Here is a 21,066-nt window from a genome sequence, read left to right as displayed (position 1 = left end):
AAGCAAAAATTAAAAAGTTATGAGCACTTCTACCTAGAACCGCCAAAAGTAGTCATTTTGACTACTTGTTACAATACATGCTTTTATTGTTAATATAACCTACAATACACTATTTTATATGTATACAAGCCAGTTTGTTATCTGTACCTCCGCTAAGCTTACAGCAGTATGTATTTGAATAGAATATTGCTCTTGACGTCTAGATATGTGTTATCCAAATCTCTATTGTAATCATATCAATTCCTTGCCGTCTGGCTGTCTACGTGAGCATATATAGTCTGCTGTTTTGTAATATTACAAGAATTTTTTGAGAAATCTTTATTTTTATGTTTTGATTTGAGAGCAACTACAGATAGATTTGCTTTGGCATCAGAAATTTGGAATGACTTCATTGAAAACAGCGTTGCCTGTTTCAAGCTAAACATAAAACATTACATGGACAAGCAGCTGTTTCCAACAAAAGCACGGTGTTGCTGGACAAACAAACCTGTCATGTTTGGGATCAAGTTTTAGCTGGCAGCGGACCATACCCCTACCCCTACCTGTGCAAAGATTATTTCACTATAATTAGCAAAACAGCTGGGAAAAAATTAAAAACTAGCCTGGTTGCAACAGTAAAAAGCAGTCACCGGTGTCCAGTTGCTGTATTTTACAATGTACTGGACATGGCAGCTATCAATTCCTTCGTTTTGTACAATGAATGCACCGGGGAAAATATCAGTAGGAGAGATCTCTTATGATGTTAGCCACGGTGCTTAGGCAGAAACATTTCGATCAGAAAACTGCAAAGCAGCAGGGAAACGCAGCTCAACCTGGATACAGTGTGCATCAAGTGACACACGTAACAGAAAATAAATGCAGTAAAAATAAAACTTCTGATATCTGTGCCCAGTGTGAAAGAGCAGTATGTGGTAAATGCACACGACAAGTTGATAAGCATTACATCTGTGTGGATTGTGCAAATATGGGGGCTACTTTGAAGTATGTTTGCCTGAATGTGCATTTTATTTTATTATTGTTTTTCATTTTCTGAAGTCGTGCTATGCAGTAGGCTAATGTGATAATGTAAATAATGACTTCATTTTCACAATTTTGTATGTACATATAGCAGTTTACACCTGTTTACACAATATCTTCTTTTGAAATGTTTATTTTATTATAGTTTTCATGTTTTTACGTCATGCATTATCTGTGCTAATTTGAAAAAAAGGCTTTTATGTTTATTTTTTCATTTAAATACGATGTTTCTGCTATGCAAATGTTGTTCATAAATAAAACTTTTGATTTGTGTCTGATAGTTTGTGTTTCATTTTCATATCAAAGCTGTTTAAAATGTACCCGTCAAAATGACTACTTCTGGCAGTTCTAGGTAGTAGCATAAACCCGGCGATTCTAGTGTTTAACAGTGCGTGTAAAATAAACAGCGAGTGTGAAAATAAATTGGACCTGATGCGCCTGAGACGCGCTGAATAAATGGACCGCTAAGGGTTAATTTCGTTAAATTCATTTTTAGAGGGGCAGATTTTATATTAATTTGTGTTGAAGTAATTAGTTAATTTTCATTAGTCATTTTGTGTTTGTATGATTATTATGATTATTATTTACACTGTATGTATTATTATTTATTTGACATTTTGTCTTACGATTCACGTCAGACAGAGCAGAGACGTGAAGCACATCAGTAATGTACAGAGATCACCGCATACCTGTGTGTTATTTATGTTTTTGTTGGTAAATAACAGGAGTGAAATATACAAGGGTATTATAAAACACGGTGTTGCATCACCTGTGAGAGATGTTGCCTGAGGAAATGTGGTACCCCTGAGGCACGTGCCCCTTTAACATCCATACACACATCTCGCCCACTGGAGCTGGTTTGCCTGGACTTTCTAACCTTGGAGAGATCCAGAGGAGGGATCGACACTATCCTGGTGGTGATTGACCACTTTACCCACTATGCCCAGGCATATCCCACAAGGGATCAGTGGGCATTTTCCATTGCCAAGATAATGTGGAAAAGATTCATCTGCCACTATGGAATTCCAAAGCGTATTCACACAGACCAGGGAAAGAACTTCGAAAGCAACCTGTTGAAACAACTATGGAATGTGCTGGGAATCTCCAAGAGTAGGACAACCCCCTACCACCCCCAGGGGAATGGGACCACAGAGCGTTTTAACAGAACGCTGATGAATATGCTGGGTACCCTCCATCCAGAGCAAAAGAATGACTGGAAGGAGTGTGTAGAGTCTATGACCCATGCCTATAACAGTACCCGTCATGACTCCACAGGATTTTCACCATTCTTTTTGATGTTTGGTAGACATCCCAGGCTGAAGATCGATCTGGCTTAGGCATCAGAAGCATCCCACCAGGCAAAGCAGCAGCAGAAACAGAACTACGATCAGAAGGCCAGTGGGGTTTATCAACGCCCAGGGGACAAGGTGCTGGTAGCAAACAAGAGCCAGAGAGGGAAACGGAAACTTGGAGGCAGATGGGAGGAAACACCCCACATAGTTGTTAGGAAACAAGCTGACCTGTGGTGCATTCAGAAGCAGGGGAAGGGGAATGGGTTGTCCATAGAAACATGCTCACCCTGTGAATGTTTTTCCCTATTGGAGACCCTGGTCAGTCATCCGGCACTAACCTTCAGATGAGGAGGAGCAAGAGGAAACAGAATTTGAAGCAGAGACCCAGGAGGCAGGTTGGGGACAAAGATTTACGCCCTCAGTGGTAAGGTCCAGTGGCAACAGAGAGGCTATAAACAGGCAGTCAGGGCAGGGGCAGAGGTTATATGGTGATATTGGGGTGGAACACAAAGGAGGCCGTAGTCAGGGTGGGTCAGACCAACACTTGGCTAACACACACCCCAATACACCACACGTTGACTCACACTACAGTGACACAGAAACGTATCACCCAGACCAGTATATGTCAAGCCTACGACCAGCCCAGAGGAAGCCCTGCAGACCAGCCTGGAGGGAGCCCAGCAAACCAGGACCAGCCCGGATGGAGCTCAGCAGCCCAGGACCAGCCCAGAGGGAGCCCAGCAGCCCATGACTAGCCTGAAGGGAGCCCTGCAGACCAGCCTGGAGGGAGCCCAGCAACCCAAGACCAGCCTGGAGAGAGCCCAGCAGCCCATGACTAGCACGGAGGGAGCCCCTGCAGACCAGCCTGGAGGGAGCCCAGCAATCCAGGACCACCCCAGAGGGAGCCCAGCAACCCAGGACCAACCCGGAGGGAGCCCAGCAGCCCAGGACCAGCTCGGAGGAATCCCAGCGGACCAGGACCAGCCCAGAGGGATCCTAGCAGACCAGGACCAGCCCAGAGGGATCCCAGCGGACCAGCCCAGGAGGCAGATCGAAAGGCTTTCCAGAGAGGATCGAGGCCATGTATCTGGCCCGCGGTGCACAGGTCAGCGGTGAACAGCCCATCGGCATTTAAACCTAGAGCAGGGGAGAGTGTAGCCAGGCAACCAGGGGAAAATGCATCACTTCCTGTCTGGCCCTATAAAACTGAGGTGATCTCTCCCATTTGCGTCAGACAATGCAGAGACGTGAAGCACAGCAGTAATGTAAAGAGATCACTGCATACCTGTGTGTTATTTATGTTTTTGTTGTTAAATAACAGGTACGTGCCCCACTTTCCCTCATTAATTACTTCCTAAAGTATTATTAGTTTTTTTTGTCTTTAATTTCTTTAAATTCATTTTTTTTAATTATATGTATGGTTAAGGGACAGGCGACCATCGGGTTATTAGCGGCTGCTAGAGGGGCAGATTTTATATTAATTTGTGTTGAATTAATTAGTTAATTTTCTTTCATTTTGTGTTTTTATGATTATTATTTACACTGTATGTATTATTATTATTTATTTGACATTCTGTCTGACGATTTGCTTCAGACAATGCAGAGACGTGAAGCACAGCAGTAATGTACAGAGATCACCGCATACCTGTGTGTTATTTATGTTTTTGTTGTGAAATAAAAGAGCTGGCTCATTGAGAAATATAAATAAACCTGGTCTAGGTTCATTATTAGGCTATAATACAAATCACACAATGCAAAATACACGATTTAAATACTGTATATACATAATTCATATAAGTATTACTACTCATATTACCTGATTTTAATTGAATTACTTCACCAGAGAGCTACAGTTGTGTCAAGAGAGGGCACAGCGAGTCCACCCATTGTTAATAAGTACTGGTTATATTATATTATTTACTTATTTACTGTAGCCCTGAGAAACGGTAAGCTTTCAGGTTGTGAGGGAGGAGCGTTGATTTTAGGTGGTCTCCAGTGTGTGAGTTTACAGTGACTTTAATTCCAAGAGCAGAGAAGGGGGGTTACACTTGCTGTTGCAGTCAGTGGTGTTTTTTCAAACTGTAAACTCGGCACTGCGTACAGGGATAATATAATAATAATAATAATAATAATAATAATAATAATAATAATAATATATTTATTTATTTTTATATAGTGCCTTTCATAGTGGACCACCATCACAAAGCGCTTTACAGAGGTAGGCTGTGAACTGTGCATTATATGCAGAGTCACTTACAATAGGACATTGATTTAACATCTCATCTGCAGGATGGAGCACATGGAGGTTAAGTGACTTGCTCAGGGTGACACAGTGAGTCAGTGGCAGAGGTGGGATTTGAACCAGTGAACTTCTGGTTACAAGCCCTGGACTGTAACCACTGGACCACACTGCCTCCTTGTAGCCAAGGTACAGTACAGGGGTGCAAACAGCTGATTGGTCAATCTGTCAAGCTTTTACTAGAGTGCTGGCTTTTGTATTGAAATCAATGGGAATGGCAAAGGTCAAACTCAATCTGTCCGATATAAACGGCTGCCTGAAATAACCCTGTGCGGTGTAAGTGGTGGACACTGTACCACATAATGTTGTCTCTAAATCCCCTTTGTTTTATTACATTTCTTTTTTTGCATTAAAATTGGGCAAGCCATACTAATGGGGGATTTCAACTTCCCCCATCTAAAATGGGAAAATCCAGTGGGGAGCACGACGGACAAGACTGAAAAGGTGGAAATGACAAATGACTGCTTCCTAATGCAATTTCTCAAGGCATCGACGAGAGGTGAGGCATGCCTTCATTTAGTCTTTTCAAATAACGAAGACAGAATAACTAAAACAGAGGTCAGAGAGCCATTGGCAAACTCAGACCACAACATGGTCTCATTTGAAGTGATTTTTAAAACCCAAAAAGTAATGACTAAAGCTAAGGTTTACCATTTTAGAAAAGCTACGAAGGTATGGAACAGAGATTAACAGAAGTAGATTGGAGTAAAATAGAGAAAACATCCACAGAAAAAGGATGGCTGTTTTTTTTTTTTTTTTTTTTTTTTAATATAGTACTAGAGGTGCAAAACAATTATATCCCAAAAGTAGACAAATCTAAATATCTAAACAAAATCTAAACAAAATGGCCAAAATGGTTTAATAAATCAATTAAAAAAAATATTCAGTGAAAAAAGTCACTTTACAGAGTGTTTAAAAGGGACCAAAAACAAAATACATGGAAAGAGTACTTGGAACTGCAAACGCAAGTCAAAAGAAAGGCCAAGAGAGAGATATAAATGAACATTGCTAAGGGGGCTAAAACCAATCCCCAAATGTTTTTCCAATATTATAACAGCAAGAGAACATTCAAAGAGGAGGTTAAATGTCTAAGAGATACAAATGGCAAAATCATAGACGAAAAAAAAATAGCAAATATATTAAATGATTACTTTTCACAGGTTTTTACAAAGGAGGACACGGACAACATGCCCCACATGTCGACCTGTTCCTATCCAGTTTTAAATAACTTTAGCATAACAGAGGCAGAAGTGTTAAAGGGACTAGGAGCTCTTAAAATAAACATATCCCCTGGGCCAGATGAGATCCTGCCAATAGTACCCTGGGATCCTTCAAGAAGCTGATTGATGAGATTCTGGGATCAATAAGCGACTAACAACCAAACGAGCAAGATGGGCCTAATGGCCTCCTCTCGTTTGCAAACGTTCTTATGTTCTTAAGTTGACTTCACCTAGCATGGTTATGAATTAACAGCTGTGTTTCACAAAAAAGGTCTGCATTTAAACTATGACTGATTTCAAAATACATAAATTACTTATTTCCTGGGACTGTCTCAACCTTGCCCCTAGTGTACAATAGTACACAGTCTACAATTCAGTTGCATTGGCTGTTCTTTTTCCCATCGAAGGGCTTGTTACCCATCGAAGGGCTTGTTACCCGGGGTGAAACAGTAATATGTTACCCGGGGGGGATTTGGGCGGAATCCTGTAGCTTTGCAAATGCTTGTTTTATGAGGGATTCCTCATGGCAAGAGACAGTAACTGTACAGTATACCAGAATTATTCTAAAGCTACTGCTATTCAGGTGGTCATTTAGTGTACCCAACTATTTTACCCCAGATTTTTCTCCCCAATTTAGAATGTCCTATTCCATTCCCTCACTGCAGAAATAACAGCAGGTAAGAGGGCATCCTCTGATCCCAAAACCATGCTAGTTGCCTGTTAACTGGAGAGCAGATGTTGCCAAGTTACCGGCCTCTGGAGGACAAACAGCAGCCCTGCAGATATCTGCTTGAGCTCACCAGGTGCCTGGCCAGTAGGGTCACCTGTAACGCGATGAGGAGAAAGTATCTGACAGTTTTTTCTTCCCTAAACTACGTGTGTGCCATAGCCAATGTGAGCTCCTTATGGAATCCCCAGTGAAGAGTGGCGACTTCCCACAGCCAGAACAGAGACCTACCTTGACTTCATGACAGCACTGTGGAAAAGTGGCTGCTGATTGGAAACAGGTGCAGAGGTGATGCAGTGCAGAAATAAACACACACCAGGAAACTGTAATCTGTTTGTAAAAAGGGGTCTTTTATTTATACTCCCGGTCTGGCGACCAAACAATAAACCTCTGCCAATACACACTAATGTTTAAAGCACGGAAGAAAAAATAATAAATGGATTGCAGTCCAAATAATAAAGACACGTTATCCACCCCACAATAATACCATACACGGTCACCAGTCCGGGTGCAGTAGTGCTCGTGGTGGGTGATAACAGTTAAACAGTGCTTGTGGTATAGTGTTGTTCAGGGTAGTGCTGGCCCAAGACGACAGCTCCGGAGACATGTTAGCCGTCTAGTGATTTACACAAACAAAAGACAATTACTAACAGCGACAAAACAAACAAAACACTCATGACTTCTTTCTCTTAGTTTTTAGGGGTTTCTCCCAGTCCTTCCAGTTCCTTGTCTCTCGAACCAAGCGAGGGAGTAGATTGGGATTCTCTGTCCCGTTTATGCTATCACACATGACCCCTTGGTAAACAAGTGTAGCTGTCTGTACCATCTGCAGCTGCTACGTCGTTTCCCATCCTGGTCAATACGCTCCTGCAACAGAGTCTCGTCTTCTTCCAGACTGATCGACTTCCCGGCCCGGGGAAAGAACTGTCAGGCCAGCCAGTCCAAAGAACTCTACTTTCTCTGCTTAGCGCCGTCACAGGTCGGGAGGGAGAATTGCAACCAAAACTCATTGTATTTCTGTCACACACTATACGACCATGTTTTTACAAGGTTAGCCACTCTGGACCCCCCTTGACCGTATCTTTTACAGTATTTACAGTAACTTTATCCCAGTGTTTTACTACTTAATGTCCTAAGTGCTCTTTATGTACAGTGCCATGAAAAAGTATTTGCCCCCTGTCTGATTTTCTGCATTTTTGTACATTTTTCACATTGTATTTGGTCAGATTTTTTTGTGGGTTGTAGTAGTATATAGAGGGAGTCTGAGAGCAAAATGACACAGTTTGGTGCTTCTTTCATTTGTTTGGTGTGCAAGGTAATTAATCATGCAATCTTCAGGTGTGAAAAAGTTATTGCCCCCCTGTGGCAGGATGACAGAGGTTTGAGGCTCAGAGACAGTGTAAGGGGCAAAATAATGATTTTATTAAACAAAAATAATCAAATAAACAGGCACAAGGGCCAACAAAAAGGCTCAAACAAAATACAGAAATGTAGGCTGGGCATTAGCCTTCACTACAGTTTCTTTTTAAAAAAACTAAACAGCACAGCACACCAACAAACAAAACTCACCCAAAAACTCATCTCTCTAACAAAGGGTTTCAGCTGTCTTTTATAGTCTGTGGCTGGAGCCCAATTAACTAATAATTAACAATTATACACTTAAGGCTCCAGCCACATTCTCACATGCATTTTACAGGGAGGAATTTAACCCCCTCCCTGCCAATCCAAAACAAACCAAGAATCACAAAAACCATAATGAAAACAGTAAAAACAACAACAATAACAAAACACAAATTTATAGGGGCGAGCTAGCACCCCATCACACCCCCCTAGTTACCTCAACCCAATTAAAGGGATAATTAGGGTCAGCTGTTTGAGTACTTTGGTTAACAACCAGGCCTGATTTGGACCAGCCCTGCCCAATATAAATCTGACTAACTTTGGCCCTTGCCATCAGAGTGAAGTTGTCAGCACACAGGTTATAGAGGCACATCATACCACGAACAAAATAAATTCCTGAATGAGAAAAAAGTTGTTGATGCCTATCAGTCTGAAAAGGGTTACAAAGCCATTTCTAAGGCTCTGGGGCTCCACCAAACCACAGTCAGAGCCATATTGTCCAAATGGAGAAAGTTTGGGACAGTAGTGCATCTTCCCAGGAGCGGCCGTCCTGCCGAAATCTCTCCAAGAGCAAGGCGTAAAATCGTCCAGGAAGTCACAAAGAACCCTAGAACAACATCCAGGGATCTGCAGACCTCTCTCGCCTCGGCTAAGGTCAGTGTTCATGACTCCACCATCAGAAAGACACTGGGCAAAAATGGGATTCATGGCAGAGTAGCAAGGCGGAAACCATTGCTCACTAAGAAGAACATGAATGCTCATCTCAAGTTTGCTAAAAAGCACCTGGATGATCCTCAAGAGTTCTGGAACAATGTTCTATGGACAGATGAGTCAAAAGTGGGACTTTTTGGCCAACATGGGCCCTGTTATGTCTGGTGAAAACCAAACACTGCATTCCACAGTAAGAACCTCATACCAACGGTCAAGCATGGTGGTGGTAGTGTCATGGTTTGGGGATGCTTTGCTGCATCAGGACCTGGATGCCTTGCCATCATTGAGGGAACCATGAATTATCCATGAATTCTGCTCTGTATCAGAGAATTCTACAGGAGAATGTTAGGCCATCCGTCCGTGAGCTGAAGCTGAAGCGCAGCTGGGTCATGCAGCAAGACAATGATCCAAAACACACAAGCAAGTCTACATCAGAATGGTTGAAGAACAAGAAATTTAGTTTTGGAATGGCCTAGTCAAAGTCCAGATCTAAACCCCATTGAGATGTTGTGGCAGGACCTGAAACGACCAGTTCATGCTCGAAAACACAAATGTCACTGAGCTGAAGAAGTTCTGCATGGAGGAGTGGGCCAAAATTCCTCCATGGCGCTGTGAGAGACTAATCAGTAACTACAGGAAGCGTTTGGTTGCAGTTATTGCTGCAAAAGGTGGTGTAACCAGTTATTGAGTCTAAGGGGGCGATTACTTTCACACGGGGGCATTGGGTGTTGCATAACTTTCTTTAATAAATAAATGAAAAATGTATCAAGTTTTTGTGTTATTTGTTCACTGAGGGTCCCTTTTATCTAATATTAGGTTTTGGTTGAAGATCTGATAACATTCAGTGTTAAAAATATGCAAAAATGCAGAAAATCAGACAGGGGGCAAATACTTTTTCACGGCACTGTATATATTTAATCATAAAAGCGAGGTCAGTCGTTCATTCCAAACCCCTGGTCTCTGCACTGACCAATATTTAAAGCAGTTTTAAACCTGTGTTTATGGCCAGTCATTGGTTGCACTTTTGAAAAACATGTTTAATATAAAATGAAAATAAATATATTATTTATAATAAAAAATTAAAAATTAAAAATTACACTTAAAATCAATTTTAAATAGCTTTCAAACCAGCAATGAGTTTCTGGGCATTTCATATGAGAGTTTAATTTGTCATACAGTGCTCCCTCGCTATAACGCGGGTCTCGCGTTATAACGGGGGAGGGGGAGCGGGACACATAACAACTAACATCTGACAACATAAAATAACTCCCTCTCTATAATGCACGTTTAGTGAAGTAAAAATGTTACTCCGTGAATTAGCCATGCATAAAGCACCATGCAATCAATGCTATATTTTTTACAAAAAATAAAGGTAACATTCCCACTCGTGAATCATTTTAATTAGCAGTTTTTAAACTATAAATAGCCTGGCTAAACAGCAGTCGGGAGTTCAGTTCGAAGTGACAGACCAGCAAACCAAGTGCGAGAAGGAGTGCAGCTCCTCTCGCAGCAAAAAAGTAAATCCATTAAGAAAGATAACCACGTAATAGGCCTAATATTTATTTAGTTATAAAACGAATGCTGAGTAAGATGTCTGGCCTATAAATTGCCAGAGCAGCTTTTCTTCAGTTCCGATATTGTATCAAAAGGGAGAGACAGAAACGGAAGTTAGACTGGGAAGTTGTTTACAGTTTGAACAACACTGTTACTGTATTTACTGTAGAAATATTGCATGAATCACTAGTATAGGGAATTGGGGGACATGCTGTAGGAGCGTTATATCCGAGGCGCGTTATATTCGAGAGCCTTATAGCGAGGGAGCACTGTATTACACTCTAATACTTTTTAAATTCCATAAAAACGTCAAAAAGCAAGGTTTATATATGTAGATTTATTTTGTTAGATCAACATAGGCATAATTTAGTGTTGAATTCCAATATGTATCGCAATATATCGCAATATTGTCTTCAGTATTGCCATACAGATCCTCTGTCCCAATACCCACCCCTACCGGCCATGGTGTTGGGAGTTTCTCCTATACAAAATGAATGATGATAATGTATACTAGAAAAAAAGCATAGTCCTCTGTAATAGCTGTTTATTATCTATCTAGGTATCTTCTTAAAGTGTGAATTTTACACTCAAAATAAAAGTTGCAATCTGTTGCACACTGCATGTAGGAAGATTCCCTCACATGGATTTGGCCCATTTAAAATTGTCTGTGACCTTTTGACCTTGAAGAACAAGGTCCTATATAGTATAAATAAATATAATGTACATGGAAAGAAAAACACTACAGATTTATTATACTTTTAGGATTCAAGGAAGGGTTCTTATAAATTACAAAGCCTCATTCGACTGTTTGGGTGCTGTCTATGCAGACTGAGGTTCATTACCAGCCTCCATCTGCCATGGAGGAATGTTGCAAACTCTTATGTAAGTTCTGACATTTTTTTTATTTAATTATTTAAGACCAAAAAATACATCTTTAATTGCCGCTTTGAGAAACACACCACAGCATTTTCCTGCCTAACTATACGTCTGCGTAATTGCCGGCAGTTTCTCCGTTTTTTTTTTCTTCTTATAATTCACAAAAGGAAAAACTCAACGCACTCAACTGCCTCCTTTTGGTCCAGCTCCCCTCACCTTTTAATAAAATTAAAGTTCGGGAGGAGGGGCATGCACCAATCTCCACGTCACCAAATTGAATCATTCAATTTACACGTCAGCAATTAACTCCTGCTAGCACTATAAATACCCTTTCCACTTACCCCTTGTATGCGTTTTGATTCATTTGTAACCCACCACCTTCCCCATCTCCACCTCTTAAAATTAGTTTAATTTTCCTATTGGGAGGGTCTCTGCCTCGTCCTCACTGACAGGCGTGAGTCCTCAAACCAAGTTAGGTTTAATTCCAAATTAATGTTTTCTATGGAAATGTTTTTTTGTTTACAGCTATCATATACATCGCATTTCTTTTAAATAAATAGTTTAAATCAAATAAATTTGTGTGATTGGTGTTTTGTCCCGAACTACTGAAGTCTGCATTATTACTTCATATTGCCATATATGGCTGCTCATCTTGGAAGACTGCTTAGAAAATGAACAGACCTACATTACTGGATCCAGCTTTGCTTTGTCTTCATTATAATCCTAGGTTTGGGCGCCAGGCGTAGCCACAAATTTATAAGAGTCTGTTATATGAGAGCCCTCCAAATAGGGGAGGAGGGGTAGGGGGGAAGAGACATACTACTAATGCAAAGGGAGAAAGTTGTTTTTTGAAGGGGTAGATTATCAACAGAACCCAGTGCTCACTGGTTTTGATTTTGCATTTCCCCAAAATGTAATTACATTTAATAAACAGCTAAAGTAAGGAAATAAATGGACTAGAAACAGATCAAGTAGACCAGATAGCAGTGAACCATGCAAACATGCATTTCTGTCTGTTTTTAATGGAATGCACATGGAAGTATTTGATTTCCAAAAGAAATTATTATTATTTATTTTGTGAATTTTAGCCCCTTATTGGCTCCTGGGGGAGTTCAGCAGTAGAGTTGTTGCCTGTGCTAAATAGTTCCCATCAATTCCATGAACAGATTACTGTACCTGCCCTTTATTGTGCTCTTAGAAAGAGGCCCAGTAAGAATTTTCACATCCCAAAACAATGGAAATAGCCAAGGGAACTTGCAAAACATCTAGCTTTCCTGCCAAACTAGATGCCCACTGGGACTCTTGTTTCTCATTTTCTTGTTACAAAAGACCAAACACAAAGCAATAAAATAGTACAGCAAGCCTACGGTACGTCTGTTGTAAGTTTAATATTATAAATTACCTTTCATGCCTATGTCAGGTAAAAGTGAACTCATATCAAAGTTACTGTTTATTTTCAATCCAACTTTCTTGCAAAATATTGTTTGGTACACTGAAATCAACCTGATCTTTTATTATTTTTTATTATTTGTTTATTTAGCAGACCCCTTTATCCAAGACGAATTGCAGAGACTAGGATGTGAACTATGCATCAGCTGAAGAGTCACTTACAACAACGTCTCACCCGAAAGACGGAGCACAAGGAGGTTAAGTGACTTGCTAAGGGTCACACAAGTCAGTAAGTGAACCGGGATTTGAACCAGGGACCTGTTGGTTACAAGCCCTTTTCTTTAACCACTGGACCACACAGCCTCCTATCTTGACTTGATAATATAGCAAATACAATAAAGAGTGCTACAGTACTTTATTTAATACTTCCCGTAAGCAAAAAAATGGAGAAACATGAATATGTAAGCAATAGCACATGACTGGGTGGGCATTAAGCACAATCAAGGTAGCCCTAGATGTGTTGTAAGGCAAAGCGGATATCTTCAGCACAAGGGGAATGTGTTGATGTAGCTTAATGCACACACTGGAGTGTGTTACTGCAATTACAACATGGGACTTTATTTTAGTAAAAAACTAAAAACAAAAGCAAAAAAAAAACCACTAGAAAAAAAGGAGTAAAGGGGCGTTCACACCGGATGCGGCGCAGCACTAGCAATGGTTTTCAATGAAGGCGGTACATATATTATATTTGAACAGTTTTTAACGAAATTAATACAAAAGGAGGGGGGGGGGTTGTGGTGGTGTGGGGGTTACAATTAGGTTTTATAAAAAAATATTTATAATGTTTCGCTCCTCAGTTTTGTCTTTTGTCAGTGTCTTCAGTTCTGACAAAAGTGTTTTATTTTCCCGCTGGCATTTACTGTTTGTTGCTCGGTAACCAAAAGCCACGGTACCTGCAGCCGTGACGTAACAACAGACCGCCCACTGACTTTAACCTGCCGCGTTTGGTGTGAACAGTACTGCAGTGCAGCGCGCAAGCAGGCGGCATGCTCGCTGCGTCTGGTGTGAACGCCCCTTAATGCAGTGTGACAGAGATCGAATGGTGCTTGGTGTTAGATCTCCCTCTCGACCTGTGAGGGCACTGTGTAACAGGAACAGAGTACCCTTAACTGAATGGCACGACAATTTATTCTGTAGGGTAGGTGGACATTGGTCATTTAGGAAAGGGGCGCAGCTACGGTAGCCAAACTCAATGACCCAGACAGTAAACGGTGTGGCATCTGAGGATTGGAGGAGCGGATGCGCTCGTTAACCTAGGGGTCATGAGCAAGGATATAAATAGGGGTCATAGCTGACGTGATCTGTTCCTTGGTAAATGGTTAGTGTTGAAAACCTACAAGGAGTCTGTCTGCTGTTTCTTGAACCGTGAGTTTTGTCTTCTGTTTGTTAGTGTTTTGTTAACTGTTGTCTGTTTTTTAATAGACTACCAGTTGCACGATCCGGAGCTGTAGCGAAAGCCAGCATAAACCCGGACATCACTTTCACCCCTGCATTTCACGGAGAACTGTATTACACCACTTGCACGTATTCACTATCACTAAGAACTGTGTTTGTGTTTTGTGTTTAGTGTTGGTGTGTAAAACTGGAATTCTGGTTACGGGTCAAACCCAGGGAATTACAAATACCGAGTGATACACGCCGCTGTATCACTCCAACATTATTATTTACAGGTGTTTGCCATAAGGCTCTGGACATTGTTAATTAAATCAATAAACACCCTTGCACCTGGAAATCATTGTCTGTCTGTTTTGTATCCACTCTGCACTGCACTCACCTGTATTCACTCACCACTTTGCCACACGCAGGCATATCTCTCGTGAATATGGGTTGTCAAAAAGCACTCTGTTTTTTGGCTTGTTCAGCAACCATGCGGCAAAGCAAAATTTGATTTAAAAAAAAAAAAAAAAAAAACTTGATCTGATTAACTTTTCATGTCAAACTTTTCATGTCAGGTTGATTTGGAATAAAAGATCAGTTTGGTATAGTTGCATGTTGGATTAAGATTTGGTGCACTTTGAAATGATTCACGTCGGATTGATTTGGAATAAAAGTTTAGCTTCAATTTGGTATTTTTCTTTTTGTACTGCGTTTTAATTCTTTAACAAATTGGATAAAGCAAAGGCAGAATACTGCATACATGAGACGAACATGTACATGTAATTCTACTTTTAATCACAATATCATCTCATTAACTTACTTTAACAGTTTATCATACATTTTGATTGTCCTTTAGCTATTTCGAACCCCTCGATATAACGAACAAAAGGCTTGGACCCCAACAGATTCGTTATAGCGAAGATGTACTGATACACATTCTTATGATATAAATTAATTGCATGCACATTTACTGTATTCTACATACTGAAAGGTTGTCGGCAATAGAGTGCTTTAAAAAAAAAAAAAAAAGAAAAAAAAAATGCCATGCTTTTTTCTAATGGGTAACTTGCAGGGAACATTTTATACAAGACTAATGGAGTTTGGCATTGATATACTGACAGTCCTAAGAGTACTGAGCATAGCGAGGCCTCTCGCAGCCTTGGACTAACCTAATGTTCCCACGCTGGAAAGTCAGTTTGCCAGCCATTGTAACAACTAGCGTTGATCTGTGACGATACATTGTCCCAGATATTAGATGTAGTCATTCCCAGTTAGCATTGGTCAATTTATTATTTTTATTTTTTTTAAAAGTAGTGCAGTGGGTGTCTGTTCCGCCACCAACAGCCCCTTTACGACAGTGGTGCTTTCCAATAATACCATTAAAACAGATAACACACTACACTACAGATAGCATCAACATCATCTCAATGTTGTTTTGTTGGTTAGAAGTCTAAAAGATCAGAATACATTTTGCGATTTGCGCTATGTGCCACGAAGTGGTTAGAAACGGCATCATTAACCACACACAGGGTTCACAGGCAGACCAAACGCCAAAAGACAAAAAAGGCCACCCTTAAATGAAGGCCCTAAAAAATAAATGTTTTTTTTTTTCCCCCTATGCAGCAGGGATTTTGATACAGTATGTATTGCAGCACTGGTTTCTGTTACACATTTTCATTTATTGTACTGTATGTCGTCACCAACATCTGCCTTGCTTATCACTGAAATCTGGCTGTCGTCCATGGATGTCCAAGTCTCCTCCAGCTGGATCCATTTCCAGTCTCTCATGACCTGTGCTCATTTCTGTCTGGTTGTGGTAAGCCATGGTAACAATCTATGGAGTTGTTTATGAAGGGTTTTCAAATTTATTTTATTTCATTTTTTTTAATAGATGCAATGAAAATATATGCTTGAATATCATTTAGAATACATGTGTTTATGTTTTTTTTTTAATGTGTGGCAAGTGATGTTCCCTGAAATTCATGCATCCCTTTTATGAGGTTGCCAGTTTGAGATTGTATTATGTGTTTTCTCTATTGCTCTCTATTGTTTCTGCTTAGATCGCTACATTACAATGCTACTGTAACTAACTAATGTTCTTTTTTCAATCACCGAAAAAGCTAGGGGTGTGCAATTATAATTTCTTCCCCCCTCTGCACTTCCTAGGTGGCAGTAATAATTGTCTTCCCGCACACCCTGTCATGGGTTATTTCTTAGTCATCAGTTGAAGAAGCTGGTTGGTTAATGATAGGAAAGAAGCTTGTTGAAAGAATTTGACATTGCTGAGGTGAAAGGATACGGGGGAAAATAGAAGTGCCTATCAGAAAATAAGACGTACACATTAGGAGCTTTCTTTAACATAGTAAGGTGCCAAGTAGATATTTTTAAAATGCAATAACTGTTGAAGGACCACTTGCACCTGCTGAATCAGTAATAATATGTGTACAGTAATATGGCATGGCTACTAAAATGGGATCACTTGAGATAAAGCAGCATACAGGGATAAACAGCAGTATGTATGTATGTATGTATGTATGTATGTAGCAATATCGGTTTGTAACCACTGCTGCAGAAGAAACTACTGGGGTTTGAGAAATATTCAAATGCTTTATCCCATTGTATTAACCTAAAATAAACTCAAATGACATTTGAGTTATTTAAATAAAGGCAAATTACCAAGAAATTATAAACAAACCTTTTTATTCTAAAATATATCATATTAAAATTTCACTGTAGTTCACCACCATGTCATATGAGTTGTACAGATTACCCTTTTTGGGCTGTTTTAAAGTCTGGAATGAATTATTTACTTCTAATAAATGGTATTGTCTAATTAATTAAAAAAAATAATAATAATTTGACTATGTGTGTGTGCCGTTACTTTGTTTAATTAATCATGGTCTATATCAGCTGGCAAAGAGGGTAGAGTTGCTGTAAAGTTATTTTAGCTGCAAAATAATTCTATAAATCTTCGCTATTTTTGTATGTCCATTAGCTACTTAGGTCTGAAATGTGCAGTTTTAAAGAAACACATTTTATAGCAGACATGTATTCTAATTTTAAGACATGATATCCGATTGTACTTTGGATTAAAGGAAACTGTTTTTGTGCCTTATTCTTCGGCTATCTGTTTACATTTGTAGTTCGTGGGTCATTTAACATCAGATGTGTCTTCTCAGTCAAAGCATGTTACTAGCTGAAAGCATGCCAGTCAATAGGGGAAGCAGTTGATTGGTTATTGACAGGAAAAAAGCCAGTGAAGGAGTGTGGACAATCTCTCCAGGTGACTTGACAAAGAAAGTATATAACAGTGGAAAAGCATGGCTTACAAAGTTTTCCTTGACTTTGTGTCGTACCAGCTACATGTTTTGAAAGGAAAATACATCTTTGAAATAACATGTGTTTCTTTCAAAACTGCATATTTGAGACCTATGAATTGAATAGATGTGCAGGGCAGAGACATTTTGTTAGCTACAAATACTTTAACAAAATAAAGGTTGACCACACTCTCCCGGACTAGAAATGTATTTAATCATTTCAACTTTAGAAAAAAAAAAACAATGACGTTTCAACAGCTTGGTCCTCATCAGTGCTACACCTTCATGTGATTAATAGATACAATTACTTTAAAAGAGGATATATTTTATCAAGTAAAAGACAAGGGAGTCTACCAGTTTCCTACTGATTCTACATTGGCCAGTCTGCCAGTCTCAGTGATGTTGTTTTCCACAAAATTGTAAAAGTTGTATAACCAAGGGAATACAAATATGCTGGCAGCTGACTCCAATATGGCAATGGATGTATGTGCATATACAGGGATATTAACTAGAGGGGAGCCAAATCTGAATGTATCTTTTTTTCAGATAGGGAATTCATTATCCATTTGTTCTGGAACTTGTTACAGACCTAAGAAAATATTAAAATGATCAGAATCTAGGTCATGGGGACTTAAAAGAATCTTGTACTACCTCTGGATAATATTACAAATATATTTCCTGAACTCATTCAATAACCCCTGAAACATTTATATGATTATAATAGAATACATGATATATACTGTATATATGGGCTCTTTGTGACTGTATAAAGGTTATAAAAATCAAATGTGCACACAAGTCTCTTTTGAGTATATCTGTATGTAAAATGCCATTGATGATCCAATAGTTTAGCTGATGGCTGTATTTGGATACATCACTGTTTAAATCAGTGGCTTCTCAAACTCAGTTAGCTATAACATTTTATAAGTAACTTGAACTCTGCAACTGTTTAAGAGCTAAAATGTCTAATTAAGCAAATTATTAGTTCAATTAAGTGTTTAGTTAAGTGATTGAGAGCTCAGTTGGAATGAAAACCAGAAGACACAGGGGGTCCCCAGGACGGGGTTTAAGAACCCCTGGGTTAGTGGCCAATCATGGTCCTGGAGAGCCACAATTCTGCAGGTTTTCTGGGTCTCTTTAAATCATCAATGGCCAAAGACCTAGGAAAAATGTTAGTGCTGACCAATTAAGAAAACAATTGGCTCAATTAAGAACATAATTGGTTCAATTAAGTAATTGGTAAGTCAGGTGGAATGAAAACCAGAAGACCCTGCAGCTCTCCAGGACCAGAATTAGCCACCCCAGTAACAGACACTACTATCTCCATTACTACATTTTCTGGACTTGTATAACTGATGTAATGATTCAGGTCAGCCTGCAGGTGGTGCCTGTATAATGTCCTTTGTGAAATCTCCTGACTTCACATAAGAAACAGGGCACAGGAACAGAAAGGATAGATACAATAACACAATAAAACCAAATGGGTGTAATGGTAAATAAGTATTATTAACAGCTTTATTATAATACCGTTTTAAGTTCCTATCAGTCTTTTAATTTTCCAGTACTTCATGATAAGACTGTCAGCTTTTCGTGGTGAAAAGAAAATGTATATATCATTATTATAACTACATCACTGTTATACATTATACTCCCATAGTATAATGAACTATTAACTTGGTCACATAAGTATGTTAAACCAAAGAAAAAAAAGTATGCAGTGTCTCTGTTCATATTGGTCTGTGTGTGTGATATAGCTGCAGTAAGCTTCCATTGGACCTTTGTTAAAATAAAAATAAAAAGCACATGCCACTAAATAAAGTATTAAAAAGCAGATTGTGTATTAATGCTATTCATATTTAAACAACATATTTTCACTGTTGCTCTAGAAATAGAAAGATGGGCAAGATTCTTTGTATGGTGGGGGTATAATCATTTCTATCATCTGACTAATAATTTATGCTGTACGGTAGCTCTCTGGGGTCATTTCTCTGCTTTATTTATTGCTTTTGGCTTGGGCTGCCTAGGTCCAGTAAACTTGACAGGGAAAGTCGTCCAATTGAATTAAAGTTTTAGTTTGCCAAGCACTTCAGCTGGATAAGTCTTGCTGTATTTCCAGATGCTGTACAGCGGATCAATCTGATGACAGTTATCCACACCCTTTGTAGTAGTGTTTGCTGATGCTGTAACCTTATTGCAGTATCAGAGATAAAATTGCTTTATGTTCCATTTTTTTAAATCAAGTAACATTTCAGAACATAAACAAAGTGATAATTGGATCAATGTCTTGGATAGTGTGTTAAAAACTTTGTGGGTATTAAATAAATACATAAATAAGTATACGTGTACACCACCTTCCAAAATGAATAGTTAATAAATTCAGAAAAACGTGTGGGCTATTGGTTACTTTTTTTTTGTGCTAAATATGATATCCCGGAATAGAATAGATAATCATCACCTTATCAGATTTTTTTTTTTTTTAAGCTAGCAAGGAGTGTTACTCGAAATATTATATTTTTTATCATTGCAGAATGACTGGAGTAGATGTTTTTTCCCCAAAAATGTGTTTCTACAATGGTGACTGCCAAGACAGGTACGGCATTCAAGTCCTTGGTGAATGGAAAACTGCTGAATGGAAAACAGAAGCTTTTTAGCGTTACTCCAGACACACTCTAATCCAAGAGCAGATGCTGACTGACACACTGTTCCAGACAGCAGATAATCCACTCACAAGGGAAGCAAACAACAAGAAATAAACATCTTGTTGTAGAACTATCTTTTAAATACAGACACAATGAGCTGGTCCCAGAAGGGCACTTCTCTATCTGACTGAATGGCTAGAAAGCGTTTCCTATTGATATTAAATACCCACTTGCGGGTGTTCATGAACTGTCTCAGCATTTAAATTATTACTTACTTTGGCAACCTGGGCTATGTGAAGAGTGTTTTTTTTTGTTTTTTTTTTTATGTTACCAACATTTAAAGTATAAATAAGAACCCCCTACTAAAAGGTACAAATGGATGGAGCTGGCAATTTCTTTGCCAAATTGGATTTTCCAGCTGTTATTTAAACTTGCATGAGCCAACCTTGTCAAGCCAGGCAGCTGAAAGTGCTGTACTTACCGGAAACCAGGGCATTTATGATTGAGTTCCTGTTATTGACTTTTTCTAGACGAGATGCCAAGTTTAACTAGACATAGTACAGTAGGTTCAGTGTGGGAGCTTTACGTGAGAGCTGTCTGAGGAATACTGAACACTACTTGTTTCTAAACTTGAACATTTTCAACTTTTTTTAATGGCACAGTTTCTGTAGTCCACAGCAAAACACTGTGAAGCACATTTGATCCTAATTGAGCCTGACTGTAATATCTACACTTATTGCAACAGCTCTAGTAGATGCTCCAAATATGGTTTGAAAGTTATGCTTGCTTGCTACACAATTCAACAGTTATTCAGAATAGTCAAGCAAAATAGAAAGCATTTTTTAGCTCAACTCGCCAATGTATTTTGTGTATGTCTATGTACTGTATATTCACAATGTATTTTGTATTACATCCGTAAAAATGGAACTTACACACAAAATAAATAAATTAAAATATATATATTTGAT

Source organism: Acipenser ruthenus, chromosome 3, assembly GCF_902713425.1.
Source record: "Acipenser ruthenus chromosome 3, fAciRut3.2 maternal haplotype, whole genome shotgun sequence".
Lineage (NCBI taxonomy): Eukaryota > Metazoa > Chordata > Actinopteri > Acipenseriformes > Acipenseridae > Acipenser > Acipenser ruthenus.
Note: the sequence above shows the minus strand (reverse complement) of the source record.